At 43.8% G+C, this 13338-nt stretch overlaps 1 protein-coding gene across 9 annotated transcripts in view; it reads left to right on the top strand.

Annotated features, from left to right (window-relative positions):
- RHOBTB1 (Rho related BTB domain containing 1) overlaps positions 1-13338 on the top strand; it is a 141812-nt gene that overhangs the window by 57866 nt on the left and 70608 nt on the right. For 2 of the 9 annotated variants that reach the window (XM_061405071.1, XM_061405074.1), the window contains exons 1-2: positions 8392-8477; positions 10612-10662. The exons of 2 other annotated variants lie outside the window; for them this stretch is intronic. The gene's annotated coding sequence lies outside the window, so the exon portion shown is untranslated. Of the gene's footprint in view, positions 1-2694; positions 2794-7647; positions 7736-8390; positions 8478-10611; positions 10663-13338 lie in introns of those variants that run through there. 5 more of the 9 variants (XM_061405064.1, XM_061405067.1, XM_061405066.1 and 2 more) reach the window with 5 other exon arrangements.

Raw genomic sequence — 13338 nt, 5'->3', positions numbered from 1 at the left:
CCACTCCAGTATTCTGGCCTGGAGAATTCCATGGACTGTATAGTCCTTGGGGTCACAAAGAGTTGGAAAGACTGAGCGACTTTCACTTTCACTTTTCCCACCTCTCATATTTGAGATAATAATTCTCACGGTGTCATGAAGATTAAATGACATGTATATTAGAGATGCTCAGTAAGCAGAAAAATGTGACAGGACCATAGGCAGAATCAGTTTTCTGAAATCGGTTTTGTGTGTGCGTGTGTAGTCCATTTATTTTTCTAGTTTCTATATGTAGTTTAGCAGACTTCTATAGGTAGGATGGGGTGCGGAGGAAATGCAGCAATTACAAGTCACTGGCAAAGCAAAAAAACTCAAATCTCAAAAACTTTCTGCCTTATGGAGAGAAGTCGGTGGAGGCTATTCTGTATAATACTTACAGTCAGCCTTGGGGGCTGAATTATGGGAATGATACAGTTCCTATATGACTGATCTTTGTACTCCCAAATGCAAGGCTGCCCTGTGCTGCATAGGATTTTTAAATGCTTCAGGATGAGTCATTTTACACTTACCAGTGTGTAGAGAGTTTCACATTTTACAAGACATTTTCCACAGACGTTATTTCATTTAGTCTCAACAACTCTTTAGAAAGTTATTATTCTCATCTTCATTTTACACATGGAAATTTGAAATGCAATAGGGACTAACACAGAATTATAGGACCAGTTAGTGGGATGGGAAAAATACAATTCCATGTCCTACTCTTTCCCTGCTCTATGCTCCCCTTAATGTGTTTTGGTTTGAGGTTTTTGTTTTTCTTTTTTTTTAAACTCATGTCATGAAGAGAAACAGTTTTGTATTTTTGGCATGACACAGTTGGTCAGGCAAGATAGCCTTAAAAATGCCACAACATATAAATCTTGTCGTTTACTTGTAATCAGGTAAAATTGAAGCCTGATACTAATACCTTTTGTAATATGAGGAACATAGCTTCTTTTAAACAAATGTCCATTTCACATGCATATTTTTCCCCAATACAGATTTCCATTTTTTTAATCAAAAATAATGTGCATTAGACTGTTTTTCTTCTTTCTAGAGATGTGATATACATGTTTCACAATTAGCAGCTCTGTACTAAACAAAGCCAGACAGAGGCCCATAAAAGCTGTCTGCTACCTCCTCTCACAGATGCTGAGCTAGACCGGTGAACAGTCATCTTGGTAAGAGAGACTGTGACAAGAAGATAAATGTAGCAACAATTGCGGAGCTCACAAAAATCACGTTTTCAACAAACCTGACCCACCAACAAAACCTAATGAAGGAATCCCCAGAGAAAGGATTTTATGCAAACCTGCACAAATACATTTAACATGCTCTAGGCAAAGAATACTTCTTTGTCTATTTCCAACGCAGGGCCTATATCCACTGTTGCCCAGTCACAAAAGGAACTCTAGTGCAAAAAAATTTCCACCTTCAGAGAACTGACAACTAAAAGCACACTGTATTTAAGGCTTCTATCTTTAAATGGGTAACAAAGGAAATGCCAAGACGGGATCCACTAGAAACCGCATCAAGGTCAACAGCGATAACCAGACTACAAACTCAAGACTGGGAGTTAATTTACACTTGTAGCTTTCAGGTAAAGAACATTTCCTTTAGTTGATTCCCACAGCCAAGACTAACTTGGATTTCTCTAGAAAATAGGAACTTTAAAGACCATAAGAGCAGGTATGATTCACAGCTGAGATCAATTCCCAATTAGTCAAAACTTCATACAGCTGGCCTCCCGAGGCTAAAGGGTCTTCTCGTTACCCAACTGAAAGTGATTCGGGCAAAGCCTGCCTGTGGTACTGGGGAAAGGGGTTCCTGATGCAAGGTTATTCCATGTGGATATCAAAGCCAAGAGAAATGAGGAGGGGGCCCCGGATGGAATGCTGAACAGCGTCAGGTCCCAGAGCAGTCTGACATCTGGGAGAAACACCTACTCCGGCGGAAGTACTAGAGATCCAGAATACAAGTTTCAGGAGAAACAAAGGGTCTTCGGAGGGTCAGGTCATTTACTTCCCCACTAATAAAGAGCCCCAAACAGGGTCTGTCTTTCCTTTCTGCCACCATTCGCTGGAGAGGCACACACCCTCCTGCCTGCTCCGTCAAGACTGACCCCACTGCCTGGAGGTGAGAGTCATAGCCGTGGTCGTTCCGGAAAGCCAGCGTGCAAGACAATTTGGATAAAGTCATCCCTAAGCCAATGCTTAAGTCCAGTGCCCACGGGCCTTACTTAGTTCTCTAGTCCAGATGCATTTTTTCAAAAGCCAGCATACCCCCTTTACTACATCTCCAGCCACCTGATCTGTAAAGTACCGCAAAGTTGTTGGCTGTTCCCCTGTTAACTCTGGGAATATGCGCCGGCAACTGTTTTTCATTATCTTTCTACCAAACACTTTTCTACCAAACTCCTTAAAATAGGTGCATGTCTTCAAACACTGGTAGTGCTTGTCCATGAAATTTGCTGCCTAACACCTGGAACTTGCCATCCAGGATGACATCCTTTAAACAGCCAAGTACAACACCCCATTCTGCATCCAAGGAGAAGGCGATGAATGGTCCGCACAAACCAAGCCTCGCTCAAGCTTCTTGCAGTCTTAGCTGCATCCCTGGCTCAGATCTCCGGAAGTGGCCTCTGCGCCTGCGCAGAGGCGGGGCCTGAACTAGTTCGGCAGTGGCCACGTGACAGCCAGGTTCTGCGGGTCGGTTACCGACAGATGAGGAGCAGGTTTATTAACTAATAGAGAAAGACCCTCTCTAAAGGAGTTTTATGTAAGTACTTCAGAATACTTAATGTAAATACCTGAGAAGATTCTCTAAAACAAATGGCAGTAGAAATGTTGGATGCTAGTGGCTAGATTGAAAATGGTGTTATCTTGAAGGAGTATTTATTTTACAGTTTGAAAGTTCTGTGATCCCAGAATATACTTTTGGAGGCAAAAAAAAAACCTCTCAGAATTCAGTAGTTTAAAAAATCCAATTATAAAGTAGGCCAAAGAGATGAACAGATATTTCCGCAAAAAAGATATAATGGCACATGAGAGGAGGTTCAGTATCATTCAGTTCAGTCGCTCAGTCCTATCCTACTGTTTGCGATCCCATGGACTGCAGCACGCCAGGCCTCCCTGTCCATCACCAACTCCCGGAGCTTGCTCAAACTCATGTCCATCGAGTCCGTGATGCCATCCAACCATCTCATCCTCTATCGTCCCCTCTCCTCCTGCCTTCAGTCTTTCCCAGCTTCAGGGTCTTTTTCACTGAGTCAGTTCTTCAGTATCATTAGTCATTAGGGAAATCCAGATTAAAACCACCATAATTTGTCCGGAAAAAACTATTGAACAAATGAAATTTTTTTAAGAGTAATAATACCAAATACTGATGAGAACATGGAGGAAGTAGATTTCTTATACATTACTGCTGCTGCTGCTGCCACTAGGCTCCTTTGTCCCTGGGATTCTCCAGGCAAGAACACTGGAGTGGGTTGCCATTTCGTTCTCCAATGCATAAAAGTGAAAAGTGAAAGGGAAGTTGCTCAGTCGTTCCGACTCCTGGTGACCCCATGGACTGCAGCCTACCAGGCCCCTCCATCCATGGGATTTTCCAGGCAAGAGTACTGGAGTGGGGTGCCATTGCCTTCTCCCTCATATATTACCGGTGGGAACATAAAATGGTACAGGCACTCTGGAACACAGTTTGACAGTTTTTTAGCATATGACCCAGCAATGGCATTCTTGGGCATTCATCCCAAAGAAATAAAAACTTAAGTTCACACAAATACCTACAAAACCATGTTTATAGAAGCATTACTCTTACGGGCAAAACTGAAGCTACTCAAAAAGTCCTTCAACAGGAAAACAGATAACAAATTCTGGTATATCTAGCCAACAGAAATTTACTCAGCATTAAAATGAAGTATTGATATATGCTACACCCCGGATGAATCTCAAGAGCATTCTGCCTAGTAAAAAATAATTCAATCTCAAAACATTATCTACTGTATGCTTTCATTAATACAAGCCTCAAAATGACAAAATTCTAGACATGGATAACAGATTAGTGGTTGGTGAAAGGATGCAAATACCAAGACTTAGCATGATGCTGTTCTATGATATGAAACATCTCTGTATCTTGACTGTGAGAATTTTTTTAATGCTGTGACTTTGGCAGATAATTACCATAAAAGGTAGTCAAAAGTTTTTATACCACTTTTGTGCAGTACAAACCTGAATGTTTAAAGACATAGTGTTCGTTTAATTATACTTAAGTACCAATTTTTACTGGAAAAGGTCAGTTTTCATTCCAATCCCAAAGAAAGGCAATGACAAAGAATGCTCAAACTACTGCACAATTGCACTCATCTCATAGGCTAGTAAAGTAATGCTCCAAATTCTCCAAGCCAGGCTTTAGCAGTATGTGAACCATGAACGTCCAGATGTTCAAGCTGGTTCTAGAAAAGGCAGAGGAACCAGAGATCAAATTGCCAACATGCGTTGGATTATCGAAAAAGCAAGAGTTCCAGAAAAACATCTATTTCTGCTTTATTGACCAAAGCCTTTGATTGTGTGGATCACCACCAACTGTGGAAAAGTCTGTGGAAAAGAGATGGGAATACCAGACCACCTAACCTGCCTATTGGGAAATCTGTATGCAGGTCAGGAAGCAACAGTTAGAACTGGACATGGAACAACAGACTAGTTCCAAATAGGGAAAGGAGTAGGTCAAGGCTATATATTGTCACCCTGCTTATTTAACTTATATGCAGAGTACATCATGAGAAATGCTGGGCTGGGTGAAGCACAGGCTGGAATCAAGAGGGTGGGAGAAATATCAATAACCTCAGATATGCAGATGACACCACCCTTATGGCAGAAAGTGAAGAGGAACTAAAAAGCCTCTTGATGAAAGTGAAAGAGGAGAGTGAAAAAGCTGGCTTAAAGCTCAACATTCAGAAAACGAAGATCATGGCATCTGGTCCCATCATTTCATGGCAAATAGATGGGGAAACAATGGAAACAATAAGAGACTTTATTTTGCGGGGGGGCTCCAAAAGCACTGCAGATGGTGACTGCAGCCGTGAAATTTAAAGACGCTTACTCTTTGGAAGAAAAGTTATGACCAACCTAGACAGCATATTCGGAGAAGGCAATGGCACCCCACTCCAGTACTCTTGCCTGGAAAATCCCATGGACAGAAGAGCCTGGTAGGCTGCAGTCCATGGGGTCGCTAAGAGTCGGACACGACTGAGTGACTTCACTTTCACTTTTTAGTTTCATGCCTTGGAGAAGGAAATGGCAACCACTCCAGTATTCTTGCCCATAGAATCCCAGGGACAGAGGAGCCTGATGGGCTGCCGTCTATGGGGTCGCACCGAGTCGGACACGACTGAAGTGACTTAGCAGCAGCAGCAGCAGCAGACAGCATATTAAAAAGCAGAGACATTACTTTGCCAGCAAATGTCAATCTAGTCAAGGCTATGGTTTTTCCAGTAGTCATGTGAGAGTTGGATAAAGAAAGCTGAGTGCCGAAGAATTGATGCTTTTGACCTGTGGTGTTGGAGAAGACTCTTGAGAGTCCCTTGGACAGCAAGGAGATCCAACCAGTCCATCCTAAAGGAGATCAGTCCTGAATATTCATTGGAAGGACTGATGTTGAAGCTGAAACTCCAATATTTTGGCCACCTGATGCAAATAACTGACTCATTTGAAAAGACCCTGATGCATGGGATCACAAAGAGTTGCATACAACTGAGTGACTGAACTGACTGACTGACCTGCTGCTTAAAGATGGCGTTTAACTTTTTAATTCATAACTGAGGAAATGAAAGAAATTAAGAAAAAGCAGGATGTCAAAAGGCCAGTTAGTGATATAATAATGCCTTAGCATAATCTGACCGAGGTGCAAATGCAACTGTCAAAATTTCAGAAAACTACTTCTATGTGCCTCAGTTTCATCATCTTTAAAATGGTTATGTTAATAAGGGTATCTATCTCATCAACTAGTGTGAGGCTTAATTGAGAAAATGTGTTTGAAACCTGGCCTAGCCCATTGCCTGCCAGATGTAAAGGCCATAATACATGTTGATTCCTATTTCTTTTGAGTTTCTACATTATTTCTCATCTCCCATTGCAGTCTGATGAGAAATGGCTTGCACTAAAGAGGAGCGATTGCTAGGAGTGAGCAGGGTTAATTAAATTTTCCCAAGAAATATGTTACTGAAAAAAAAAGGTATAATGATTCAACCTTTCAAAATAGAGTCACTTTTATATAGACTAAGCAAAGTCTGTTTTGTGCCAAGTAAATGATCACCCCCTCATGTGTCTGTCTTGAGGTTCTTAGAGTAGACCCCCATAATCTGACTTTTCATTGTCCTCTCTTCTGGGTATTAAAGATTAGAGACTAATAATTCTATTTTCAAAGACACTTCAGTGAGGATGGCTTAAAAAAGAAGGTTGCCCTTAATACCTTTCCTTGTAAAAACATTGAATGTCACTAATATTCTGGGGTCTCTGGGGAATTCAGAGAGCACCAGGCAAGACTTGGTCTCCAAAGGGAATATAAACAAATGGGGAAGAGTAGGAACATCCAGTGTAGTAAAACTCATCTGGGGAGCCTATGGTTTCTTGGAGGAAACTGAGGTAGGAGAAGTGTGTTTGCATTTATCATCTTTTTGATGTTCTGTTTCTTGAGGGACAACACAGAGACAGTCTTTGCAGTAGAATATGGGTCCTTCTTTCCCAGCTCTGCAAATCCATTACCTGAGAACTCCCTGAGGACTAAGGACACATTGTTGCCATCTTTGTATCCCCAGCCCTTAGGACACAGATAGCCTCCTCAATAAAGGTTTATCAAATGAATGAGGGCTTCCCAGGTGACACAGTGGTAAAGAATCCGCCTGCCAATGCAGGAGACACAGGAAACATAGGAAACGCAAGAGATTCAGGTTCGATCCCTGGGTCAGGAAATTCCCCTGGAGTAGGAAATGGCAACCCACTCCAGTATTCTTGCCTGAAAAATTCCAAGGACAGAGGAGCCTGGCTGGCTACAGTCCATGGGGTAGCAAAGAGTCTGACACGACTGAGCACATCACAGCACAAATGAATAAACCCTTTAACCTTAGCTGAACACATCAATACCTTTGCCCCTAATTGCGAGGATGGGAATGAGATGGTGTAAAACATACTAATTTTAATAGCTGGCTGAAAAGAAAGTGCCTTGGGGGCCAGCACCGGGTTGGTTGCGTTCATTGTCACCTTCTTAGAGCTTCACAGATTACCTGACATTCTGTAGGAAACAGACATCTTTTATGTGCATGCATGAAAACTGCCTCTGGTCCGTCCTCAGAGCTCACAGCCTGGAAGAGTAAGGAGGAGTTCAGCAGGGTATCCAAGAATTCTGACAACCCACAAGCGGTCAGAAGTCAATTTCACTTCCTCACCCAGCCATTTATAAAAGGTTGTAAATCTCCTCCTTACTCGGGTCGGGGGCAGCCGGTGCGTCCTTACGCCCCTTGCAGGGACCCCACGAGCCAAGTCACAGAGGAAGGTAACCCAGAGTCGAGCCGGGCAGCACGTGCAACGCCCAGGGGAGGAGGAGGCTGGGCTAACGCAGCTCTTAGTCAGCAGCTGGGCTCCGTTTTGAAACAAAAGCCAATGTCCTCCCTTGGAGTCCGCGGCCGGTCAGCTCCTGGGGGGAAGAGAGCCACGCTGCCCAGCCGGTTAGTGGCCCAACTTACTTTTCCAGAGCCTGGGACAAAGGGCCAGCAGTTGTATGCGAATGGGTGGGGTGCTGGGGACAGAGGACGTGGGGAGGGCGGGGGCGAGGGAGGCTACAGCTCGCCCTGCCCCTCCCTTCCCGGCCACTAGCAAACAGGGCTGGGGTCTCCCAGGCTCGGCACACGTTAGCCCCCGGCAGGCAGCCTCCGAGTCCGCCCCCCCCCCCCCCCCCCCCCACCCCACCCCCAGGGTCTGCGTAAAAACTAAGGCACCTTTGCAACCCGCACCCTAGCGCACAGACACACCAGGCCCGGGTTTCATGAATGAAATCCAATCGTGCGGATATAAATAGCCGCGAAGGCTGCTAACGTCACAGAGCTAGCGGCGGTCGCCACCGCGGCGGAGCTGGGTGCCGAGCGCTCTCCATTCCGCCCGGCCGGCCAGCCTGGGAGCCGGGCGGGGGCGGGAGGAAAGGGGGAGGGCTGGGGGACGGAAAGGGGCGAGCCCCTCCGGCCCGGCACCGGGAAGAGCTGCCGCCGCGGCGCGGGGCGAGCCCAAGAGGCGAGGCAGAGCCATGCTGCCTTTGTGCAAAGTTGGGCGGCGGGCGGCGCGCCGCGCGCAGGGGCCCGGCACACCCGCGACCGCGCGCAGTCGTGGCTGCTGCTGAGTGGCGGGGACCACCCCCCACCCCAGCTCCCCCAGCCCTTGAAGGCGGAGAGAGCTCGCGTCTCGCTCGGCTTCAGGGTAGGTTCTGTGTCGTGAGTGCGCTATGCTGTGAAACTTCTCCGAGCAGCCGCCGCGGAGCCCCCCCCACCCCACCCCGCCCCGGCCCCGGCGGGTGGCCTATGGGGGCCCCGGGCCGCGCCACGCGGCCGGCCGCGTCCCGAGCAAGAGTCGTGGGACCGAGCTGCTCTGGGAGCCGCCCTCGCCTTCTCTGCGAGGCCGGGAACCCTCCCATCAGAGGCCAGCAGAAGAGATTCCTAGGAGCGCCTGCACAGCCGCACCCCTAACTTAGAGCTGAGAAAATGCACAACAGGGCACCCTTAGAAGGAGGGCTGCGCCAGGGAGGGGGTGGGGGACGCGCCGCGCCGACCACAAGGCTCTTTTCCTTGGAAGGTGGTGGGGAGCCAGAGGAACTGCACAGGGGGGGACACTAGCCCCTTTGGCGCTTGCACCCCAAGAGAGTTGACCGGTCAGCCCACAGTTTGGCGCTCCCCACCCCGGCCCGGTGTCTGTGGAGTCTGTTGTGAGTTGCTGTGACAACAGTAGGAGCTGCCATGAGGGGCTTGCAAAACACCTTACCTAGTCTCTGCGTGCTCAGGTTTTGGGGAGAAAAACAGGGTGGGGGTGGAAGGGTGGGGTGGGAGGAAGATGTGCAGACAAGGGAATCCAACCCCCACTACAAAAAAAGAAGTGGAAGGAAGGCTCAACGATGTAAGAATGTATCATTTGATCCTGCTGTTAGTTCTGCCGTTGCTACCCTCAGCAGTATCAAACATCTCAACTGAGGAGCAATGTCAATATTTAGACTTGGACAAGCCAGAAAGTTAGAAGGGAGTGCCAAGCGCAGGGTTTTGACTTGGCTTTGCACGTCAGCACACAAGCTGTGCCTTTCTAGCTGACTGTACACATTTGCTGGGGGGTGGGGGGAATGCATGAAGATTAATATACACACAAAGGCGCTCAGACCTAGGAAGAGGAGAAGCTCTTTGACTTTGAACTCCCCCTCCCCAGCCTGCGCTGTTCCCGAAGCTTTGTTGAACCCCAGCCAGATGCTCAGCTAGAGGTTTCACTCGTTTGGGGCTCCCCCAGCACCCACGGGAGCAGTGCTGCGTATTTACACTGTACAGCATATCCCCTCTAAACTGCAAAAGTATGTTACCAGTAGTTTTCATCTCTGTATAACTGTGTTCTCACTATCAGCAGATATAAATAGCCAATAGGCTGTGTTTGATTTCAGCAAACAGCTAGGCTTTTTAACAAAACGCTGATAAGTTTGTTTTAAAACACTCTTCAGAAATTTGAAATTATATTTCATTTCTGGTAACTGTGGACGCCCGAGAGAGTCACTGTTTGCTGAAAGAGAAGCACAAGCTCTTTTCGATATAAATAATGTCTGCATACCATTCCACAGGTGGAGTAGGCAGCAAATTATTATTCAAGTAAGTTTTCTCTGAGATTCTTGGATCACATGTGGACTTGTTAGTGGGAAAGGAATTTAACTTGTTCTTCACAGTGTGGAAGACTTTGAAAAATCATTAGGAAGCAATGAAATCACAGTATTCTAAGCTTGCATATTGTTGTCCAACCAAATGTAGAAAGTAGTGTGACTTTAAGTACATAGGGTTGTGTGTGGTTACAGAGGTAGAAACAGAAACACGGGCAGTTTGATGTTGGGACAACAACATAGCTTATTAACTATACAAATGCAATCAAATAGAAAAAAAAAAAAAAAACCAGAGTCATTTGGACTTTTACTTATGATAATACAGCCTAAAAATGCTATTTTGGAGGAATAGTAGATCCATTTCTTTTCCTTCTGTATTGTAAAATCCCTGTAAGGTTTTCCTTGTTTCTGTTCATGGTTTTGTGGCTAACTGCTTTTTTTTTTTTTTTTTTGGTATCATTCCCAAATGCTCAGAAATATATTTTCAGAAATGCTACAAAAAGTTCACCTAGCTATTTCAGAATGTATATGGCCCCAAGAAATGCCATTTTAACACTGACACTTGGAAGAAATAAAGCAGGTTCTGCTCTTTGGTGGGTGGGGTGGAGAGGAAAACAATGCATGTTAAAAATGTCAGTGGCGCCCCATGTGCTCCAAGCAAGCAAGTATTACAGAGCAATACTTTATAAGGCACTTCTCTCTTTTGTGTAGGTAAGTCCAGCTGTGAGCAGGGTGTTCTGTTCCTCACTTCCAGCAAGCCAGGTCAGTGTCTGTGCAAACCCGTGACCATAGATTGCTGACATAGTCTATCTGATTCTGAGCATGCATTTCAGAACAACTTACTTGGTCATTTGTCTTAGAATGATTTGTCTTTGTCATTTTTTTTTTTATTGACTCAGTTATGAATATCACAATTTCCATGATTATTAAAATTATTTTATTTACTCTGTGAGTAAAAATAGCACTAAAATGGGCCTTGAATCAGTTTGTTCTTTATAAGACTTTTCTCTTTCACGTTGGGGATCCAAGTCGTGCCAGGAATAGCTGAAGATACAGGGTATTTGCATGCTCAATCATTGCAATTTTACATCTGTCCTAATCTTAGCACTCTAGAGCAGAAAGAAAATTGATACAATAAATGACTGATATTTTTGAGCTTGAACCAAAATTCAGGTAATATGCTGCATTCCTTACACTTACGTTCTCATTCTGCAAAAAAAAAAAAAAATTCCTGTGAGGTGTAACACTTCTCTTGGTCTCCAGAGGACAAGGTGAGGAATTGAAAGTTCAGAGAGGTCAGGTAATAGATTCAGTTCCTAGTAAATGGAAGAAATTATATTTTTTAAAGTTCTGTCTTAATCCAAAACCTAAATTCTCTAGTTGGAAAAATCTTGTTCAATAGAGAAACTGGGACCAAGGAAGTTTAAGTGACTTGCCTAAGATAACTTGGTAATTACAGCTTATGTAGTAAAATTCAATGACAGAGGTGTTACAAAAAAATAAATTCCATTCTCTTTAAGTAAAACAGCAAAATATTAAATATTCGTGTGTACTTTATGGCATGGCCCTGTCAAAAATTTAAGATTTTTACTATGGGGGTCTCCGGTTTTAAGGATCTTACAAATAGATTTTAAAAGACAAGATATTAAACATTTATGCAGGAAAAGTGAGAAAATAAATCAAGATAATGCATGCCCTGAACTGAGGGTCAATAGTACATTCACAAATTCACCGTTTTCTATCCTGTGGGACTACTTTGCAATTCCATGTATGGATGGGAAAATTTTTCCAAGCACATTTTTGTCTAGATAGATAATAAAAGGGTAAGAGTTTAGAGAAAGACAGAGTGTAGAATTTCAAACCAAGAGGGAGAGATTATGCATTCATCTAGAACTGCTAAATTACAGTATCTCAAACTTGAGGTGTTATTGCTTGAAAAGCATTGAAACAAAATTGTAAGCTGTCTGAGTCTTCACAGCATCACTAAGAAAGCATTACAGCATGACCTGGTGCTTAAGAGTACTGGATTCCTTCTGCAACCTCAGTTTGTCTGAAATGTGTCACATAGATAGATTTGGATACCTAGTAAATAAATACCAATGTAAGTCCTGAAAACAGCCAATATTTAAAGATTAAACAGGACGTTTTCCGTTTTTGCCAGGGTTGACAACCTTCTCTTCTCCCCTCTTTCTTCCTCCACCCTTACTTTTTGTAGAATAATGTGTAAGTTGTTAATCCTTCTCAGAGAGTATTATATAAAGGGATAATAAAAAGTAAAATGGGAATAAATTACCAAAGAAAACTTTACTGTATCTTCTTTTTTAATGTACTGATACCCCCAACCCAAGCTAATAACCCTAAAAGCTTAATTAGTTAAAAGATACTTTTAAGTGTTTAAAGGATTATTATAAGCTGTCCTATAACAGCTTTGTCCGATAAAAGTTGTTATATAATGTATCATTACAAAATAGATCATAATAGCTCCATTAGACTGGGAAGATCCCATTACAGGTTAAGACCTCATTATCAACTGATATTTGCTTAGCTGTGACAATGGTATGTTGTAAATTATCCATATAACAACTATAAACCTATAATTGCTTAAAGAGTAAAATTATACTCTGAATCATATAATGTTAGCACCAAAAAAGGCCTTAGAATGAGTATGGTATCTCTAAGAGTAATTTAATTAGCAACCATTTGTTTGCTTTTTTGAACTTTAGAGGCTTTGGTTACTATGCTTGACCTCTCTCAAAACACTCCTGGAAATACATGAAATTCTGCTGTTTTTCACTCAAGAAATGTACCTGTAGAAAACAGGAATTTTTTTTCTTTACTCTTCTTATTGGTCTTCCTTTTTCCTTTTAGAAAACAGGCAGTTCAGTCTCATTCTTTGAAGGCCTTACTCTGGCTTCACCTAATAGGGTTCAAAGAGTTCAGATTATTTGAATCTGGTTCTTGTGTTCATCTTCTTTTCTCTATCCAGGCTCCCCACCAACCTCTCGACACCGAAACAAAATTTGGAGAGGGAAGGAAAGATAAGTCACAAAAAGTGAGGTGTATATAGAAAGGGGAAGGGGGTGGGAGTGTGTGATTCGCGGGGGAGGGGAGGAGAAAAGGAGAGCTTTGCCTGGAAAGGCAAGAGGCAGTCACCCAAACAGATGGGATGTGTATAGACAGGTTATTGATATGTCAGAATAAAAATTGTTTAGGGTTTATTTTGGGGGGGAAGCGGGGGAGGCTGGAATTTATAAACAAAGTGAAGTCACCTCCTCCTAGAATCTTTTGTTCCTCATACACATTGGACAGAAACTGAGAAATGGGCAAATGAAGACACTAAAATGTGAGTATGACAGCCACTCTTTGATGTCCCAGGACACTCCTGCCCTCAGATACTGCCAGCAGCTGTCCCATCAAGCACATCAACATGTCCGATAT

The sequence above is a fragment of the Bos javanicus genome, chromosome 28 (assembly GCF_032452875.1).
Source record: "Bos javanicus breed banteng chromosome 28, ARS-OSU_banteng_1.0, whole genome shotgun sequence".
Taxonomy (NCBI): domain Eukaryota; kingdom Metazoa; phylum Chordata; class Mammalia; order Artiodactyla; family Bovidae; genus Bos; species Bos javanicus.
The sequence above is the reverse complement of the archived record's forward strand: the minus strand, read 5'-3'. Positions and strand labels throughout refer to the sequence as shown.